Genomic DNA, 14,300 nt, shown 5'->3' with positions numbered 1-14,300 from the left:
CTTTTAAAATTAATACTATTTAAAATGGTCCCCACCAACGTGATTCTTCAAAAAATATATTTGGATGTACAAATGGCAAAGGATTTAACAAGGATAAAAGAATACCTAACTAAATTGGGAGATACAATGTATTTACGAGTTAGAGGACTCATTAATACTTGAGTAACAGCTGTACTTACCAGGGAAGAAAATCTGGGGCACGATGGAGGCTAAAAAAAGGGTTTGAAAATCTAGGGCAAGCTGGGACTTGTTCCATGCAATCATGGTGAGCACTCTGGACACTGTAAGCCCAAAGATCAGAATTCAAGTCACGGTGGAACATTTCCGTTTAGTTGGGGTAATGGCCATTATCACTACCTCCTTAAGTGGGACTTGGTTTCTCCTTCCAAGTTCTGCTTTAGGGGACAGGTAGGATTCAGGGTAGTGAAAGAGGCTGCTCAGGACAGTGGCTGCTCCTGGTCCCTGAGTTCCTTCTGGTCCCTGGCTGCCCACTCAGCCCTGTCCCCCGGCGCTGTCCCCTGACTCTTCATTAATTCGTGTACCTGAGTCCAGATCCTCCGAGAGGCCGCGACCACTGGGAAACTGAACTCATCAAATTTCGGTGTCCAAGCCTGTCCTCAGCTACTCTGCTGGCTCCATGCTAGCTGGCACCGGAGTTTCCCACCCCGCGCCCTATGAGCCCAGTGACCTTGCAAGACTCCGTCTATACTCAGGTGACCCTCGGCCACTGGCCACCAACTCCTTAATAGAGCCTGCTATTTGGCTCTATTGTCCTATTTCCTTACAGGAAGAAAGTACTTGAAATAGGAAATGGTGCTCCTTAGCTCAGTCGTGGGATGATCAGACTCAATTTCCAGTCCCGGGTTCAAGGGGGTTGGGAGCATTTCAGTTGATATTCCTGTCACACTATTCCTAACTAATTTACCGGGAAAATCGAGAGCTTCTAAGTGTCTATTGGGGCCAGTAGAGGGCGCCGGTGCCCAGACTTTGGCACCCCAGTGTAGGGAAGTCCCTGAAACCCGTAACTCCGTTGAGCAATGAACTGGGCCTGGATTTCTGTGTCCCAGAGATTGAGTTCCCTCGTCCCAGAGGAGTTCGTCCAGGGAGAAAGTGAGAGGATCCTGAGCAGCTCGAGGAGCACGTCCCAGAGTCGCGGGGAATCCCCCTTGCTCCTGCCAGGCTCTGCTGAGAAGACGCCCTTGGTGCAGATCATGAAAAGCTCATGATCACACAAACGGTGTGACTCTACTTTGTGTACATTCAGAGAAATGGAAGTTGTAACTGATTTGTGTACAATGAATCAAATAATAATAATAATAATAAACAAAATTCTGCCTTTTCCCATCCAAACAACAACAACAACAACAACAACAAACCATTGCGACTCCCTCTTCTTCACTGAAAGCTTTAGAAGAGAATTTGAAAGGATCTTCCTATCTAGTTAAAATGTTCTCCGCCAGGCACTAGACAGTGTTTTGATTTTTTTTTTTTTTTTTTTTTTTTTTAACTCTCCGTGGAAAACAGTTTTTTGAGGTACTCACTATGGAACATCTGTAAAGAAAGAGTTAGGGGCCTTGGAAGGTCGTGCAGGGAGGAGAGAACCACGAAAAGAAGATAGAAGGGGACCTACCAGCAAGGAGCCAAGAGGGTAGTTTTCCGTTTCTGGGTTTCAGACACCACATTTGCCCATTATGTTCCATTGTCTTGTTTATGGAAGATTAAAACACTTAAATTGAGCCATGAATAGAAAATGTATGTAACTTCCAAAAAAATTTTGTTTTTAGAGTTCTAGTATTCTGAGAAACATAAGAGGCAAATGATCAGTGATATTGACAAATATCATTAAATTATATAATAAGCTCTAGACTGGACTTTTCAAACTATTTTAAAGCACCTGCATGAATTTCATTGAAATATTGGCAGAATTAAACACTTGGACTTAATGGGTTAAGATTGACTAGCAATACCTTGTCTCCCCTTCCCTACATCTTCTCTCCTTGCAGACAAGCTGCCTTCTGGGCCTAGAGAGGTTTAGGTGAAGGGATGAGGTTCAGGACCTAGGGCCATCAGATCAAGGACTAGTTCTGACTGGATTTTCTATGGCTGGAGTCCTGTTCAATAGACAGTAAACTATGTAAAGAAAAGTCTCCTAAAAGTAATCACTAGGGTCCTCAGCAGCAAACCAGACATTTCTACTCTTAAGCCTTCACCAAGATCCTCCACCCTCCCTCCTTGTGAATTGTTTACTCCTTATTTTTTATTTTTTAATGTGATTTCAAGTTTGTAGTTAGGTTCTGATCTCTGTATCTCACCTGCCTTCTCCAATTGCCCTTGCTCTGGGCAGGCTGCACCCCCATGTGGTCTCTGCTTGGAGCTTGGGGTGGGGGGGTCTGTCTCACCTAGAAGATATCCCTTCTCTTCCTTTTCCCATTGAAACTGCTCTAGCTGAGACAAATCCCTCACAGCCTCACCCACCATCCACCTTGCCTTGTAGGGGCCCATTTCCATTTTCCAGCAGTTTCTCTCTTGTCCCCAACCTCATGTGCACTACTAGCAGCTAACTGAAGTTCTGGCAATTTTCTGGTGAACTCCTTAGGATTATCTACCTACACAGTCTTGTCATTTGCAATTAAAGACAGCTCTGAACAGAAGAGGTGAGAATTGGTATCCTTGTCTTTTCCTTAGTGTTTGTGGGTGCTATTCAGGCTTTCCCCATTAGATATATAATCAGCTGTAGGTTGTAAGGATTTTTTATTGGGTTGAGGTGTTTTCCTTATATTCCTCATTTGCTTAGAAATTAGAATATTAATGGGTGCTGCACTTTGTGAAATGCTGTTTTGCCATTTATTAAGATGTTGATTAATTTTGTCAATGTCATCAACTGCATTGCTCAATAGTCTATTGATGAAAATAAGTGAACATTCTTGAGACAAAATCCACTTGGTCACAATGTATGATCTGTTTTATAGTATTTTTTTAATCATGGAAAATGTTTATTTTATACTTATTGAAGTAGTGTTGTTAAAATGTTTTATCACATCAATCTTGTATGTACTGTGGGAAATAATCTGGTTAAGTTTCAATTATAACTTCATATTCTGAACCCAACTCTTTTGAGTCACTTTTTACATCAGTGTCCTCACTGTCTGCATTTACCCACAGAACATAGTCCGAGGTGTCTTCAGGAGAACTGGTGATTCCTCTTGAAAGAGGGCGCCACTACCGTCTTCTGTTAATGCCAGAGGGAAGCTTTAGACAAAACTATATGAGGCCTTCACCATAGTCCAGCTCTGCCCATGAACCCCTCACACCAGCCTCTTATTGCTTTGAATATTGTTTCATGGATATTCCAAGGGTTTGGGTGATTTCCTCTGCCTTCAGCTGCATTGATTGGCATGTGATAAGCCATCCTTTGCAAATGCCTCACTGACAAAATGTAGTTCAAATTCATCTCTTTGTGGGTATCTTCCTATGTTAGGTCTCATAATATATTTTATGAGTGCATTTCAAGAAAATATGGAATTGTGATCATTTCACCAACAATGAATACTTGCTTCACTAATATCAAATTTCTGCCCTGCTGCTCTGATTTCATACTTTTCTACATATGTAATAAACCTGTGATTCAATGCTGAGTCATGGAGTAATCTTTTTGAAGTCATTTTAAAATACTAATCAAACCTGGCATTTTTGACTTTAACAATACACAGGTCAGTTAAGGGGATGCCACCATAAGCTATAATTCACACGTGCACACGTTACAATAATTCTGTGACTTATCAACTGGTTGGTGGTAATGAGATGCAAAACAATTTCAGACAAGCTAAAATGTGAAGAAAAGAACTTATTTTATAACTATTAAAAGATATTTTTCAAGTTTAGAATGATCACCAGATTCACACCAGTGTCACCAAACAAGCAAATGAAATCCCAAGAGCCAAGGAATAAGTAGAAATTTAGCGAATCAAAATAATTGTTTTTAAGATGAAATTGGTAGTGGTCCCAATTTGGTTTTAATTCCCTTTATTACCATATGGCTTACATTTAACTTTTTTGAACTGTTTATAAAATCAAAGTACAAATGTTCACCAGTCATTTAGTCAATTTCAAAGCCAAATCACTAAAGACCGAGGTTCGCAATTGCCTTCCACCATTCACTGATAAAGGACCACGTGTGGGGTTAGTGGTCTTCACCAGCAGATGCCTTCCTCTGGGCAGCTAATCTTATCCTGTCTGCAGAGCACGAAGGGTCTGCTTCAGTTTTAGACCCAGAAGGCTTATCCCCTCCGTCCTGGGATCCTGGGTCTCCCACCAGTTTCTGCAGAAACTTGAATTTAGACAAAAGAGATGCCACACAAAACACCAACCGCAAACCATCAGCAGCAGGATCATGAGCGGCAAGGCCAGGAACATCAGCAGGTCAGCCTGACTTGGTGCCACCTTAAGGGAAGACACAGGGACACATGGGGACACAGTCATCCCGGCTGCCAAAGGTCCTGAGGTCCTCTAGTCCTAGGAAGGCCAGGTGCGTGTATCTGGGCAGCCATGGCGTCTTCTTGGGACATTTTACGGTGTTTTTACATCTACTTCCTCAATATTTTGTGGTGTCTATTGTGACTGTGTTCACCAGGGATGATAGTTTCCAGTTTGCTTACCTTAAAATGTCGTTGTGTGGACTGGGGTCTTAGCTCAGTGGTAGAGCGCACTGTAAAAATAGTATTAATGATGATAATGATGATGATGATAGCAATAAGCATAAATAAAATAATTAAAATGTCCTTATGTGATTATTTTGCTGATGGCCTCATTTGCTGCTACCTGGGTTTGGCAGTACAATATTCACTCCCTTGTCATTAGAAAATCTTTGTATGAGTTTGGTAATATTTCTTTCTGAAATGATTGATAGAATATCCAGTGAAGTCATATGGGCCTTGAGTTTACTTGGTAAGAAGATTTTTATGAATTAAATTACTTTCACATAGGTTGAGCCATCAAGCTTTTCCATTGTTTTTCCTTCTATGAATTTTAATAACTTGTTTTTCAAGGCATTTGTTGACCTAAGTTGTAAGTTTATTTTAATCCTAAATGTTTTTCGTGATATATCCTTACAACTTGATACACAGTGCTAACTTACTGTAATGTTTTAGGATTTCTTGATCTTTTGAATCATTATTTTCCTTGATATTTTAAATTGTTCTCTGTCTTGCTCTCATCTAGTTTCTCAATTTTCTGTAGAGTCATCATCTGTTTTCTTTTTTTGTTCTATATTGTGTTATCATTTTCTATTTCCTTTTTTTAAATGTTCTTTTAGGGCTGGGGATATAGCTCAGTTGGTAGAGTGCTTGCCTTGCAAGCATAAGGCCCTTGGTTCAAATCCTCAACAACACCAAAAAATATATATATATTTTTTTTCTTTTTTTAGTTGTAGGTGGACACAATACCTTTATTTTATTTTTATGTGGTGCTGAGGATGGAACCCAGGGCCTCACGCATGGTAAGCAAGTGCTCTACCACTGAGTCACAACCCTAGCCCCTATTTCCTTTATTTCTGCCTTTACATTTATTATTTCCCTGCATCCACTTATTTTGGTTTATTTTCTTCCTCTTTCCTAGCTTCTCAAGGTGGAAGCACAGAGAGAACATTGATTTTTTTTTTTTACATTTTTTATTTGTTCTAATTAGTTGTACATGACAGTAGAATGTATTTATATATTTTGATAAATTGTACATAAATGAAATGTAACTTCTCATTTTTCTGATTGTACATATTGTAGGATCACATGGGTCATAAGTCATATATGTACATGATGTAATAATGTCTGTTTCACTCTACTATCCTTCCTACTCCCATACCCGCTTCCCTCCCTTCACTCCCCTTTATGTAAAATAAAGTACCTCTATTCTTCCCTAGCCCCGCCCCCCCACACTTATTGTGAATTAGCAACCGCATATCAGAGAAAACATTCGGCCTTTGGTTTTTTGGGTCTGGCTTATTTTGCTTAGCATGATATTATAGCAGCTCAACTCACAATAACTAAACTATGGAACCAACCTTGGTGCCCTTCAACAGAAGAATGAATAAAGAAAATGTGACACATATATATTTATATATATGATGGAATAATACTCATCATATGGAATATTACTTAGCTTTAAAAAAGAATGAAATTATGGCATATGAACATTGATTTTATTGCTGTGTTCTTTTCTAGTGTAAGCAGTTAGTGGAGTTAGCAGAAGAAGCACTCTTTTAAGAACTTCTTCAGCTTAATCCTATCACTCATGATGTTGCTTAACATTATTTAGTTCAAAAATTTCCAATTTCCCAGATAAGTTTTGCCTTCAACACATAAGTAATTTAAAAAAATACGTTGCTTAAAAACATTTGGTTGGTATTCAGATTTGTTACATTGTTGACTATTAATCTAATTCTGTTGTGGTTAAATATTCTGAATAAAAACACTAAGATATTTTGGAGACTCATTTATGATCTGTTAATCATCTTTGTGGACACTGTGATAAAATACCTGAGATAAACAACTGAAAAGAAGGAACAAATTTTTTTTTGTCATGATTTGAGAAATTTCAGCCCATGATTCCTTGGTCCCATCATTGTGGGCCTTTGGGGAGGACAAACATCATGGTGTCAGTCCTGTGGTAGAGCAAAGGCATTCATACCATGATGTCTGGGAAATGAGAATATGAAAGGCGTGGGGGGGGTCCAAATATCCCTTTCAAAGTCATGCCCCCAATGACTTAACTTCACCAAACATAACACAGCTCCTAAAATTTCCACCAATGGCACCATCAGCTTGAGACCAAGCCAGCACATGAGATTTTAGGAATATCTATGATCCAAATGATAACAGTGATCTACCATACAGTCTGTCTCAGTGAATGCTCTGCTTAATCTTAAAATGAGTATTTCCTCTCTATTTGTTATAAGTCCTTATGGTTTTCAAATCTTTTATAGTTATACAAATTTTGGGTATATTTGTTCTATCAATTACAGAGGGATGAGTGTTTATGACTAACTAGATAATAGATCACCTTTAGTTCTTGCTATTTTTCTTCATGTATTTTGCAGCTTATGTATTAAGTATATGCACATTTAATAATTTTGTGTTTTCTTAAAACATCAACTCCTCTGTCATTGCGCTATTATTTCTGATAATATCCCATGTGTGGAAATCTATTTTATGAATCATATTTTGTGCCATGTTCACTTGGCTAAGTCATAATTAAATTCCCCAGAATCTCCTTTTCTGTACTGTTCTGAATTACAGATATCCAAAAGAGAAATTAATTAAAAGGGAAATGTGTATGAGAGTAGGTCTACATTATTCTCTTAGGACTGTTCTGGGTATGTGTGGTGTTGGGCAGAAGGAGAGGTACTAGTTGATTCCAGATCTTCCTAGCTCTCCTCCATTATGCATGGAGCCCTTCTTCATGAGTGGTGCCAGTGCAGACCCACAGAGGCACCAGGCCCATCACCAGACCCACAAAGGAAGAGCTTCCTACATGAGTTCAGCTCTTGTTTCTTTGAAGTCACATTTGGACTAATAGATATATTAGCTCTCAGGTATTTCTCCTTGGTAATTTTTCTGACCCTCCAACTCTACTGTTCAGATCCTCTTTTCTCCAATTCTTCCTCTAAATTTTGTGAGAAATTAAAACATTATTCTCTGAGAAAGTAAAAAAAAGTTAATATTCTCACTGGTGATTGGGAAAAAGAAAGAAAACACATAACGAATATCAAAAATGACATGGAATGGGGCTAGGGTTGTAGCTCAGTGGTAGAGCACTTGCCTAGCACATGTGAGAGACTGGGTTTGATCCTCAGCATCACATAAAAGTAAAATTAGAAGATATTGTGTCCATCTACAACTAAAAAATATTAAGAAAAAAGAAAATGGAATAGTGCTATAACCATTATTGAAATTGTATTCATAATAAAAAGATGTCACTGGTTGCTTTAATCCCAGTGGTTTGAAAGACTGAGGCAGGAGGAGTGCAAGTTCAAAGCCAACCTCAGCAACTTAGCCAGGTCTGAGCAACTTAGCAAGAGCCTGTTTCAAAATAAAAAATAAAACCAGCTGGGGAAGTGGCTCAATGGTTAAGTGCCCTTGGGTTCAATTTCTAGTACATACTTACATACATACATAAATAAATAAATGGAAATTTTCAGACCCTGATAGATTTACTTGCAGATTTTATCTACAATTTTTCTGACTTCTTTTTATTTTATCTACATTAAAGAACAATTATTTATTTCAGAAAAGAAGATGAACAACTTATTGATTCATATTTGTGAAACCAGCATGATCCTTACATAATACCAAAGACATCCATCCCTCCTACCACACCCTATAGACAATACTCATCATGAACATGGTTGTAAAAGTTTGTGATAAAATATTTAAAAAGTCAAAAACACTATATCAAATAAAAATACAATAAGGTAGTTGTGACAATTTTATACTGTGAAATAACTGTGTTAAGGGAGATCAGATCACTGAAAAACCATTATTCTGGTTGACTCCTATTCACTGATGGTCCCACCAAAAACAAAACTAAGAGAAGGGCTACACTCTGCTTTCTGGAATTGGGACAGCATCTCCTCCTGCTCTTGGATATCGTTAAGTCCAGGTCTTTGTCTCTTCATGTGCCTAGGCTGATACCAGCATCCACCTTCCCTCAGGGTTTCAGCTTTACGGTGAAAACTTCCCTACTTCACCCTCGTTCTAGATTTCTTCTACTCTGAAGTGATATTTCCTCTATTTCTCATGCCTTTGTACTCTGACTGGGTTATATCTGGTTCTCCAGCTATCAGAAGGAATAGCATGAGATTTTGGCATACATAATTTTTTGAGTCAATCCTCTTATGGTATCACCTCATATATCTATGTATCCCATTTGTTCTGTTTCTCTGGAGAATTCTGACTAACTCTTGGGTGAATCCTGGGGATTCCAGGCTGGATCAGTATAAGATAATTATTATAATTAACCATATTAATAGCTTAAATACTAAAATCACATAATCATATAAATTGACACAGAAATCATTTGATAACGTATATTGAACTTCCCAATTTTAAGACTAAATATAAGCTACAGTAAGCAACTTATTGTGCTGTGGCAAAGAGATAAACACATTTATGAAATAGGGAAGTATTAACTTGGAGTCATATAAATACACACTTTTTAAATTTTTGGATGCATGGATAAATTATACATATGAATGTATAATAATATATATGCAGATATACCATTGATTATTGATTATTGAATATATAAGTCAAAATACACATATTCATATGATTAGGTTTAGGTATAGGGGTAAGAATAGGGTTAGTTTTAAATTTGGGGTTGGGTTAGGGTTAAGGAATGAATATGTACATCAGGAAACTTGAATATTCATAAGAAAGTAGAAGTAAAAATATGTATGAAAACATTTTTTCAAATAGGGAAGGGTTTAATGTGAGTCATATGAATATGCCTTTTTTAAATTTGGAGATGAATGGTTAAATTATATATGTGAGTATATAATAACATATATGCAAATATACCATTGATAATGGATATATAATTCAAAATACTCATGAATATTCATATTATATATGCTTTTATGTTAATATAGGTTTAGGTATAGGGTTAAGTTTAGAGTTAGTACTAAATTTTGTTTAGGGTTAGGGTTAGGAAATGAATATGTATATCAGGAAACAAATATTCATAAGAAATTACCATGAAAATATGTATGAAAACATTATATATATACATATATATAAAGTGTTTAATGTGATTCATATGAATATTTGTTTTAAATTTGGGGATAAATGGGTAAATTATATATATGAATTTATAATAATATATATGCAAATATATCATTGATAATTGAATATGTAAGTCAAAATACACACAAATATTTATATTACTATGTATGCTTTTATTTAAAATTAAGTTTAGGTGTAGAGGTAAGTTTAGGGTTAGTATTAGGGTTACAGTTAGGGAATGAATACATTTATCAGGAAACGTGAATATTCATCAGAAAGTATGCATAAAAATATGTATGAAAATGTATATATGTATATATGTATACATTTCAAAATAGGGAAAAATTTAATGTGAGTCATGAATACTTTTTTTAAATTGGAAATGCATTGATATATACGAATACATAATAATTTATATGCAAATATACCATTGATAATTGAATATATAAGTGAAAATATACATGAATATTCATATGATTATATATGCTTATATGTAAAATTAGGCTTAGGTATGGGGTAATTTTAAGGTTATTATATTTTGGGTTGGGTTAAGGAATGAATATATAATATATATGAAAACATCAATATTCATAAAAATGCATGCATGAAAATATGCATAAAAATTCATATAAACAAATATTTTGAAATAGGGAAGGATTAATGTGAGTCATATGAATACACTTTTAAATTTGGGAATGCACGAGTAAATTATATCTATGAGTATATAATAATATGTATCCAAATATACCACTCATAATTGAATATGTAAGTCAAAATACACACAAATATTCATATTACTATATATGGTTTTATGTAAAATTAGGTTTAGTTATAGGGGTACAGTTAGGAGGATTGCTAGTTCAAAGTCAGACTCCGCAACTTAGTGAAGCCCTAAGCATCGTCGTAGGGAGACACTTTCTCAGAATAAAATATAAAAAGGGCTGGGAATGTGGTTCAGTGGTTAAGTGCCCTTGGGTTCAGTCCGGGAACCAAAAAAAAAAAAGAAAAAAAAAACCTTGCCATAAGACTCACAACTCATAAGTTACTAAATCAAAATCAAGATTCAATCCCTTGAGCTGGGGTTGTAGCGAGTGGTAGAACACTTTTGAGACACTGGATTGCATCCTCAGCACCACATTAAAAAAAAAATAAGTAAAGGTATTGGGTCCATCTACAACTAAAAGAAAATAAAAAATAAAGATTCAATTCCTTGCTGGTCATAGTGGCACAGGCCTGTAATCCCATTGGCTAGAAGGCTGAGGCATGAGGACTGCAAGTTCGAAGTCAGCCTCAGCAATTTAGTGAGGTCCTCAGCAATTTAGTGAGACCCTGTCTCAAAATAAGATATAAAAAGGGCTGGGGATCTGACTCAGTGGTAGAGAACTCTGGATCTAATCCCTGGTACCAAAACAAAACATGTTTAATTCCCATTGATGGGTGTAGCTTATAGCTCACTTTTCTTCTCTGCCAGAATTGATGCCATTGTTTGAAAGTATATACCCTTCAACAATTCTCTACAATAAAAAAGGCATCAAGCTCTAGTCTGTGATTCTGTTTACAATGTGTGGTATGTAACCCAAAATAAAGAAACATTTGAAGAGAAATGCAACTATGATGAGTAACCAAGAGGAAAAATAAATACAGACAAGGAAAGCAAATCAATAAATGATGCCCATAGAGGTTAGCAGCTAAAAGAACATAAATTTGTATTGGATTATGTATATCATGGCTATTTTAATAATAAAAAGATCCAGCAAATCACCAGTGTCCTCATTTCTAAAGGTTATATTCATCAGAGATTAAAAATAAATGTCATACATAGTTTTTCAAAGAATGCAGACGCAAGAACCTTGCATTTGATGGGCAGGTTAAGAGGAACCCTCAAAGGTGATGTAATCTTCCTGAGTATTAGTTCCCCTTCTGCTAGAGGAATTCTGACACCTTATAATACTGTCAGAAGAATTTCTTTCTCTAAAGTTTTAAGTTCCCAAATTTCATCTTCTTTATTTCTAGCAGAAGAGGAGAGGAAAAAAAAAAAGGCTGTGAACAATAGCATCCCCGTGCCTGGTGAAACAGTTTCCTTTTTGGTTAATAATACTCCTATTTGACTTTTTCTCTCCTCAAATAAATCCAAGTCCTTGGGGACAGAAACCAGATGTTAATAACTTCTAAGCCCCTGGTGAATCTGATATGTAATCAGGGTTACATAATGGAAATCTAAATTCTGAAGCCAAAACAATTGACTATCAAAATAAGTCATGGGCTGGGGATATAGCTCAGTTGGTAGAGTGCTTGCCTCGCAAGCATAAAGACCCTGGGTTCAAATCCCCAGCACCACAAAAGAAAAAAAAAGAGTCACATATTTTCTGTTTCCTTGTTTTCTTTCAATATAAATGTTTACAAAGTTGTGATCCCACACATGATGCAATTTTTTACACAGATATTTAATTTTAAAAAGCATACAATTATTCTATTATGTGTCATCTGAGAATTACTTTAAGGGGAAAGTTTCAGGTGTAACATATCTACCTCTATGTTCATGTCCAAGAAAACTGAGGGTCATACTAATTAAATGACTCATAAAATGAATATCATACATCAACAATCTTGAGATATGACAATAGACATCCTGTCGCAGGAAAGAAAAATTCATAAGAATCTTGTGAAGATAAAATGAAACAAATGTTCTAAAATGGTTATCTGAAAGTGGCATTTATATGAGGATTATTCCAATAGAAAAATGTTTCTCAAACACTGTGGATTTTGCCCCCCTAGAGATATTTATCAATATCTCGAGAGAATTCCAATTGTCACTCAAAAGTGTGCTATTAATCTGTAAGGTGTTGCTAAACATCCTGTAGTGTTTAGGACAGGCATCATGACAGAAGAATTTTGCAACCCAGAATGTCAATAGTGGTGGGAGGTTGAGGAATTTCGTACTAGAATATGTTAATATTCTGTACTATATTATTATATTAATATTATATTACATATAATATTATATTCTGATCACTATAACTCAGTATTACCTTTATCTCCAAAACTACTTCCAGCTTCCATAAAACAAATGTTCACTGTCTCAATAATCAGCTATGACTTTACAGTTATATTAGAAACAAAAAGGTGAGTCTGAAGCAATGGCTGTTAATTATAGGAAGTCTTTTTCAAAAGTTACCTGACACAGAAAGACAAATACTGCATGTTCTCACTGATGTGTGGAAGCTGAAAAGTAATATGGTAATCACCAGAGATTGGGAAGGGTATGGGGAAGAGCAATAGGCAGAAATTATGAATGGGTGCAGGGTGCAGTTGGGCAGAAGGAATAAGAAAATGTTCTCTAGCACATCTTCTGCTGTTATAATGTTCTTGTCACCAAAATGTGCAATTAAATGTGCATTTCAAAACAGTAGAGATGATTTTGAACGTTTGAAATTCCACACTGCACCCCATAAATATGTACAATTTGTGTATGAATTTTTTTTAATTTTTAAAAATATTTTTCTGATTAGCATTTACCAAAAATCAATATTTTTTCTCCTCCTAGAGCTCTGAGATTCATCTGATCCTTGACTGCATTCTATGGTACTGACTCTATTCGGTCATTGACCATCTTTTTTCAACCACCACCTAATCACAGGAGATAAGTAACTCAGAAGAAAAGGCCTTGGAAATGAAGTAACTGTTACAGAGAACACTGTGGGCTAACTCCTTCCAAATCCATCAAGCCATCTGACAGTCCCATGAGAGCCACAATATCAAATCCAGGACTGCTACTGAAGCTACTGTCTTCACAGAAGTCAGCAGAATGGTGAAAAGGTCATAGGCTGTGTCTCAGAGAATGTCTCCTAATTTAATGTTATCTTTAAAATTACAACATTATTCCCAGGTGTTACATTTTATTAAAATTTAATTTGAAAATGCTTTTACCAACTGACATCATAACTCCCCTCCTATCCAAATAGTTTAGAAATATTTTGACAATCTTTTTAAAAACTGGAATAACAAGACCACACTTTTTCTTTTTTATAACCCTGTAAACAAGTTCCTATATACAATTTAGAAATTGGCAAGCTGTTCTATTGAGGAATAGCAGTCTTTATAAAACCCTGTTATCGTCTTATCTCACCCTTCATTTCTTCTTTGCTTCCCTTACTTTTTCCTTTTCTTTATAGTTTTTCTGTCCTATCTTATATTATTCCCTGTTAGTACCTTCTTCTTACCATAGGAACTATAGTCATTGCATGATCTCGTAGCAGTATTAAAAACTAAAAATTTAAACACCTTGAGCTGAAGACACACAGATTCTAAAATTCCTTGAATGAAACTTTGAAAACCATCTTTCCAATAAGAAAACAACCAGATTATTTGGTTTAATATCCTTGCATTTAAAAGAACTCTGAGTTAATTTTGACTAAGTTCTATCAGGAGCTACTACTGTCATCCTCTGACTTTACATTAGATACTTATTGCATGAAGCAATTTCATCTTCTAATAACCCTTCATTATTCCCATCATTCCCTATAGGAG

At 36.0% G+C, this 14,300-nt stretch overlaps 1 pseudogene; it reads right to left on the bottom strand.

Annotated features, from left to right (window-relative positions):
• Positions 1-4,479, bottom strand: part of LOC124992663 (serine/threonine-protein kinase Nek4-like) — a 48,151-nt pseudogene extending 43,672 nt beyond the window's left edge.
• Positions 4,480-14,300: the final 9,821 nt, after the last annotated feature.

Source organism: Sciurus carolinensis, chromosome 1 (genome assembly GCF_902686445.1).
Source record: "Sciurus carolinensis chromosome 1, mSciCar1.2, whole genome shotgun sequence".
Taxonomy (NCBI): domain Eukaryota; kingdom Metazoa; phylum Chordata; class Mammalia; order Rodentia; family Sciuridae; genus Sciurus; species Sciurus carolinensis.
Note: the sequence above shows the minus strand (reverse complement) of the source record. Positions and strands in the feature narration are given on the sequence as shown.